Raw genomic sequence first — 7,744 nt, 5'->3', positions numbered from 1 at the left:
AGAATCCGAAACCGGATCATATCCAAAATTTAATGTGGTCTTCCGTAACCTAAGCTTTATCTGTGGTGAAAATCCCATCAAAATCCGTCAAGTAATTTTGATGTTATTTTTAAGATGACGAGAAATGCAAATCCAGATCGGCAATCCGGATCCGGATCATCTCTAAATTCTCTTAGGGGCATCCAGGACTAAAGATCTATCTGTGGTGAAGATTTCGTCAAAATCCATCAAGAACATTTGACGTAATCCTGTTCACAGACACTAATACAGACAAATAAACCGACTTGATTGCATAATCTCCTTAGCAGGGGTAAAATTTGCTAAAATAAATTTTGTAGATTCTTTTAAATGAAAAACATTGAGATCATATTTGAAATACTTGAGAGATTTTTCATAATACTTTATGGAATTCCATGACAACTCTCACAAGACCTCCCCCTCGTCAACGCAGCTTTAGAATTCATCTTTGCAATGGGATTAATTTTGGTTCTTGAGGAAAGTGTTCTCTTGTTCAAAGGAGACTAAATCTGGAAGCTTTCTCGGTCCCTGATAGATTTATATTTTCGAATTGCATTGATCTCAAATTCAATTCCTTTTGGAGCTGTGACTTTCCTTATGACAAATTGTGGTCACGATGTTCCAACATTTTCTTTACTATGAAGTAATTTCGGCATGCCCTTTCTCTTGTTTTTCTGACATAGCTCAAAATTCCACTATTGCAGAGTTTTCAAAGTTGGTCTTGCTTGTGCAACACACCCTAGACTAATGCTTACTGGCCCCCTCTGAATTTGTAGATATGAAGACTAGGTTGGTCCCTGATGACAATTCCTGTGGAACGGCATCCCTGCCCAAAACAGCTTGAAGTTTCGTGGTTCCAGCATTCTCTCATAGGTGAAGCCTCTATCCTCTGGTAGTTCTGAAACCTGTACTTGGCTATGCTACTTCTAATGAATAGACAATATTGATGTGTGTATTCATATAAATCTGTACAGATAATTTCATTGGTGGTTTCAAAATCTTCCAGTCTCCTGGTATCTGCAAGGTTGTAGTGTTTAGGTCACTAGCCCTCCTTTCGTGATAGCTGTAGCCGGGATCAACTGCAGTCCCAAAGATTCTCATCTTCAGCTTTGAACTACATTTTTGTGGTGCCTATGCTCCCATCTTTGTTTTGCGTGTAGTGGTATTACCATGTATCCGATGGATGTAAATGAAGTGCAATGATCCATGTATGTTTATATTTACATTTGAATTTAAAGGTAAAATTCTTATGAAAAAAAGAATTGAATCGTTTAATATTACTTGTATACCAGAGTTTGCTTGAGGAAAAGATGGAAAGGAATAAGAGGAGAATTAAGGTTGTGAAAGTAAATATAAATAAGGAGATAGATGATTGAATGTTATTTTGAACATTGAAAGGACAAAAAGTCCATTTTGATTTGACATTCTCGAGTTAATGCAAAGGATAGTAAAATGTGGGAGAAGGCTCGAGTCGCAGAGTATGTGAAAGGTAGCAGTATGTTTTCGATAAAAAAATGAAGAGACTTGCAATGTATGTAATAGCCAAAAGGAGGGAATTTATAAATTAATTGTTGACTTTTGTGCCGTGTTTCGTTGTTCCCTCTGAGATATAGTTGATTAGGCAGTTTTTTCAAGGTAAAAGTAAAAGATTCTTATGATTCTGCATATTTTTTTATTATTTCATTTGCAATAACTATACTTATAGTGGTATCACAGATACTATGAAGTAAAGAAAATATAATACAAAAGATAGAACAGATTCTATGGCAATTTGAATAACAACATCCAAAATGATTCTTATAAAAAAAAACTCAAACTACCAATTGAAGTCTTGTATTTAGTTCTTCCTAATTGAAAGTCAGGACATACCCAAATTTATTAGGGTTCTTTGAAGCATCATACTGAGTGAGTTTGAAGTTTTGAGAGGCAGATCCTTGGGAAGAATGAGTGGAATATCCTTTAGAAGATGATGATGTTGCACTGTGAGAGGATGGTGAAGCATATGTTCCAGCTGAGGAAGTTTGTGACGAAGAGAATGCTCCCGACTGAGAGGATGGTGAGGAAGAAAATGATGCAGCCTGCGAAGGAGATGGTGATCTAGAAGGAGCAGGACCTTTTGATGAGGAAACTTCATTGGCTTCAAAACCAATTCCTTGTCCTGCACGGAATTGAACAGTACGACGTGTACCATCATCGTCGACTACAGTGTATGTTCCACGTACATTGCCATCAGCGTCTGCAGTCTCTGATCTTGAATAGTGTTCAGAGTCAAAGGCAAAGTTATAGGAGGCATCTGCATTAGAATTAGCGAGTGGGTCAATGAATGGGACTGTGCTTACTGGAGTAATCCTACCAGTAGGCTGACCTGAAGGTGCTCCAGGGACGATAGGACCTACAGGGATATGGGATCCTTCAGCAATAAATCCCGTATCAGAACCAGCTTGATATTGGATCTCTCTTCGTTGACCATCATCAGCAACAAAGGCAAAGTTTCCATCAACATTGTTATTCCTATCACCTGCTTCTTTCCTGGAGTGACTGGATGTGTCATATTCAAAAGCATAAGTTCCATCTGGTCTCAATTCACCGCGAGTATTAGCTTCCTCAAAACGAGATCCAATTGAGGAGGAAGAGGAGCCAGAAGAATATGTTTGGGGAGCAGAAGGTCGCCGACCAGAGAGATTTGTAGTGGAAGAACTGAAAGGGGTAGCAGATGGAGCTCTGTAAGATGATACACCAGATGACTGAGAGGAAAGAGGGGTGTATTAGAAGAGGGAGGTGTTGGCAAATGATCTCCTGATGCAACGAAGCCTCTGTTCGCTCCAGCTTGATAATCAACTCTCCTGGTCACTCCATCATCAGCAATGAAAGAAAACTGTCCTTCAACATTAAGGTTAGCATCAGCAGATTCGGAACGGGAATGGTCACCAGCGTTGAAGGAGAATGCATAAGATCCATCATTATTAGATGAGGTTTGGGAAGGAGAAAAGGCTCCACTTGAGCCTGTAACAGCAGCACTAGAAGAGGATGATGATGTGGAACCCGTAGCTGGTGATTGATAACCTAATGACTGAGGAGGAGGTTGGTGATGAAGATCCCGAGAATCCAGTTCTTCTGTTACCAGAGGAAAATCTATTAGCTGAAGAAGATTGTCGAGTAGCTGCTGGTGTAGATCCAGAAGATTCTGGTGTAGGAGGTGACAGTGGAAGGTCATTACCTTCTACAACAAAGCCTGTACCACGACCTGCAGTGTAAGAGTAGGTTCTTGTGATTCCATCGTCATCTGTGTAAGAATAAGATCCTCTGACATTGCCACTGGCATCGCTTTGTTCTGACCGAGACTGTCCGTCTTCAGCAAACTGGAAACCATAAGAAGCGTCAGCATTTCTGTTAGCCAGAGGATCAGAGAAAGGTGGGCGAGCCCTTGCAGCAGCATGGGCCTTATGGAAGTCAGGATGTGGTTGGGGGAGGTGACTCCCTGATGGCACAAAACCACCCTCACCAGCTGTGTATTGTAGATTGACAGAATTGCCATCAGGGTCAACATAGCCAAACCTTCCATTTTGTTGACCAACTGTAGTGGACTTGGCACTCTCGAAGGCTCCTTCACCAGTGTCATGACCATACTTGTAAGTACCATCTCTGTGAAGGACAAAGTACTGGGAACGCCTTCCTGTGCCCACTTGAGGTATGTTGTAAGCGCCATCAGGTCCGGGTAAACTTAGAGTGCTAACTGCCAGAGCAGACAACACAGCCTGTGAAAGAAGAAGGCCAGCATTTATATAGAGCTTTGCACTCTTATATATCGGAAAGTAATTTGGTATGAAACAAATAAATATTTCAGATTAGTTATATGGTGTAAATCTCTCTGGGGATATTATCATATAGGTCATTTAGAAAAGAATTCATCGTTTTGATACATTTATTCATTATTGAATAACCTTACTATTATGGGATAACTTTAAGGTGTCCCTCTAGAACAGTAATTGAAAAGCAATAAAGTAATTTTCTCGATTACTATACTCAGTCTACTTTGTTAATTCTTTTGCAGTCGAATAATGATTTAAATTCTTGTGTATAAATTCACACATCAATTGCAAGGATCAATGATTACATTGTTTTAAGTTATCTCAGAACCTTAAGTGATCTTTAAAATATAGAATTATTGTCAGTCTTTGTATCCAAGTGAGGGAGATGATTTTGTCAAAGTTTAACTTAATTTATGAAATGATATTTTGGTTTTATTGAATATAATGAAAAGAATATAATGACGAGAGAGAGAGAGAGAGAGAGAGAGAGAGAGAGAGAGAGAGAGAGAGAGAGAGAGAGAGAGAGAGAGAGAGAGAGAGAGAGAGAGAGAGTTTATCATTACCAAGCTAATCCAGGAAGCCATTGTGAGGATGGCTGGGAGGGTGGTGTTCCTTCAAGCGGTGCTGATGGCCCAAGAGTGAGGTGAAGTTGCAAAGGATCGGATCCTTTTATACCCACAACAGAAGAGAGTCCTTCAAACGAATCAGTGTAAGAACTGGACGATGAGGGGTAGGGTGGGGGGAGATGGTATCGTCACCTGCCCAACTGCTCTACTTCCAAGGGACCCTACCCACGACCTGATGCCCTGGGGCATTTGAGGACTGGGATAGACTGTAAATTTCCATGAGAGAACTTGAATCTTTTTTTTTTATCTTGATAAGGAATTGGTTATTTCAATTCACGAAGGATTTTAGAACAATTTTCAAATTGATTTTTATATTGTTTTTATTTGGATTCTGAGACTCGTTCAAGACCATCTTCACTTTGAATGAATTATATTTGTTTCAGTTTTTTCCATTGGTTAATTGAGAGTTTGTTATATATAGTTAGTATTATTATATTGATCCTATTTGTTAAGAAATAAGTAGAAAACTTGCTCTTTCTCGTTTTAGATAGGGAATTTGCTTTTGAAGTTGTGGTATTACAAAATCTGTATTTAATATTTTATCTAAGGATTAGTGAGTATCTGGAGAATTAATATTAATGTTCCCATATTGACTTTCTAGTAACATTAAATCCAGTATCTTAATGACTTTCTTTCGTGTACTGTTAAAATTTGGAATCAGGCTTCTCTTCCTTCAGGCTTCAGGGATTAAGTTTGAGTAATGCTCTTCCTTCAGGCTTCAGGGATTAGTTTTGAGGAATCCTCTTCCTTCAGGCTTCAGGGATTAGGTTTGAGGAATCCTCCTCCTTCAGGCTTCAGGGATTAGGTTTGAGGAATCCTCTTTCCTTCAAGCTTCAGATTTAGGTTTGAGGAATCCATTTCCTTCAGGCTTCAGGTGATTAGGATTGAGGAATCCTCTTCCTTCGGCTTCAGTGATTAGGTTTAAGGAATCCTCATCCTTCAGGCTTCAGGGATTAGGATTGAGGAATCCTCTTTTTCAGGCTTCAGGTATTAGGTTTTAGGAATCCTCTTCCTTCAGGCTTCAGGATTAGGTTTGAGGAATCCTCTTTCTTCAGGCTTCAGATTAGGTTTGAGGAATCCTCTTCCTTCAGGCTTCAGGGATTAGGTTTGAGAAATCCTCTTCCTTCAGGCTTCAGGGATTAGGTTTGAGGAATCCTCTTTCTTCAGGTTCAAGATTAGGTTTGAGAAATCCTCTTCCTTTAGGCTTCAGGGATTAGGTTTGAGGAATCCTCTTCTTTCAGGGATTAGGTTTGAGGAATCCTCTTCCTTCAGGGATTAGGTTTGAGGAATCCTCTTCCTTCAGGCTTCAGGATTAGGTTTGAGGAATCCTCTTCCTTCAGGCTTCAGGATTAGGTTTGAGGAACCCTCTTTCTTCAGGGTTCAGGTATTAGGTTTGAGGAATCCTCTTCCTTCAGGCTTCAAGGATTTAGGTTTGAGGAATCCTCTTCTTCAGGCTTCAGGATTAGGTTTGAGGAAGCCCTCTTTCTTCAGGTTCAGTATTAGGTTTGAGGAATCCTCTTCCTTCAGGCTTCAGGATTAGGTTTGAGGAATCTCTTCCTTTCAGGCTTCAGGATTAGGTTTGAGGAATTCTTCCTTCAGGTTCAGGTATTAGGTTTGAGGAATCCTCTTCCTTCAGGCTTCAGGGATTAGGTTTGAGGAATCATCTTCCTTCAGGCTTCAGGGATTAGGTTTGAGGAATCCTCTTCCTTCAGGCTTCAGGGATTAGGTTTGAGGAATCCTCTTCCTTCAGGCTTCAGGGATTAGGTTTGAGGAATCCTCTTCCTTCAGGCTTCAGGGATTATGTTTGAGGAATCCTCTTCCTTCAGGCTTCAGGGATTAGGGTTGAGGAATCCTCTTCCTTCAGGCTTCAGGGATTAGGTTTGAGGAATCTCTTCCTTCAGGCTTCAGGATTATGTTTGAGGAATCTCTTCCTTCAGGCTTCAGGGATTATGTTTGAGGAATTCTTCTTTCAGGCTTCAGGGATTATGTTTGAGGAATCTTCTTCTTTCAGGCTTCAGGGATTATGTTTGAGGAATTCTCTTCCTTCAGGCTTCAGGGATTAGGTTTGAGGAATCCTCTTCCTTCAGGCTTCAGGGCTTAGGTTTTGAGGAATCCTCTTCCTTCAGGCTTCAGGTATTAGGTTTGAGGAATCCTCTTCCTTCAGGCTTCAGGTATTAGGTTTGAGGAATCCTCTTCCTTCAGGCTTTAGGGTATTAGGTTTGAGGAATCCTCTTCCTTCAGGCTTCAGGATTAGGTTTGAGGAATCCTCTTCCTTCAGGCTTTAGGGATTAGGTTTGAAGAATCCTCTTCCTTCAGGCTTCAGGATTAGGTTTGAGGAATCCTCTTCCTTCAGGCTTCAGGGATTAGGTTTGAGGAATCCTCTTCCTTCAGGCTTCAGGGATTAGGTTTGAGGAATCCTCTTCCTTCAGGCTTCAGGTATTAGGTTTGAGGAATCCTCTTCCTTCAGGCTTCAGGGATTAGGTTTGAGGAATCTCTTCCTTCAGGCTTCAGGTATTAGGTTTGAGGAATCCTCTTCCTTCAGGCTTCAGGTATTAGGTTTGAGGAATCCTCTTCCTTCAGGCTTCAGGGATTAGGTTTGAGGAATCCTCTTCCTTCAGGCTTCAGGTATTAGGTTTGAGGAATCCTCTTCCTTCAGGCTTCAGGTATTAGGTTTGAGGAATCCTCTTCCTTCAGGCTTCAGGGATTAGGTTTGAGGAATCCTCTTCCTTCAGGCTTCAGGTATTAGGTTTGAGGAATCCTCTTCCTTCAGGCTTCAGGGATTAGGTTTGAGGAATCCTCTTCCTTCAGGCTTCAGGGATTAGGTTTGAGGAATCCTCTTCCTTCAGGCTTTAGGTAATAGGGTTGAGGAATCCTCTTCCTTCAGGCTTCAGGGATTATGTTTGAGGAATTCTCTTCCTTCAGGCTTCAGGGATTATGTTTGAGGAATTCTCTTCCTTCACGCTTCAGGGATTAGGTTTGAGGAATCCTCTACCTTCAGGTTTAGGGATTAGGTTTGAGGAATCCTCTTCCTTCAGGCTATAGCGATTAGGTTTGAGGAATCCTTTTCCTTTAAGATTCATGGATTAGGCAATTCGTTGTAGCTCCTTCGAGGTTCTTTGAATTATGTCGCTGAAATGAAGCAATGGATTGATTGGATCCTGTTGATTGGGAGTGCCAAGATTAAATATTTGTCATTGTAGAGGGAGTCGATACCAATATTGAATAATGAATTATTCTTCAGTGTGTTTTTGCTCTTGTTTTTGTTGTAAAACTTAGTTGTCTTGGCAAGAT

At 40.7% G+C, this 7,744-nt stretch overlaps 1 pseudogene; it reads right to left on the bottom strand.

Annotated features, from left to right (window-relative positions):
• Positions 1–1,731: 1,731 nt before the first annotated feature.
• On the bottom strand, positions 1,732–4,458 carry LOC137642852 (sericin 1-like; annotated as a pseudogene).
• Between the last annotated feature and the right edge of the window lie 3,286 nt (positions 4,459–7,744).

The sequence above is a fragment of the Palaemon carinicauda genome, chromosome 1, assembly GCF_036898095.1.
Source record: "Palaemon carinicauda isolate YSFRI2023 chromosome 1, ASM3689809v2, whole genome shotgun sequence".
NCBI lineage: Eukaryota > Metazoa > Arthropoda > Malacostraca > Decapoda > Palaemonidae > Palaemon > Palaemon carinicauda.
The sequence above is the reverse complement of the archived record's forward strand: the minus strand, read 5'-3'. Positions and strand labels throughout refer to the sequence as shown.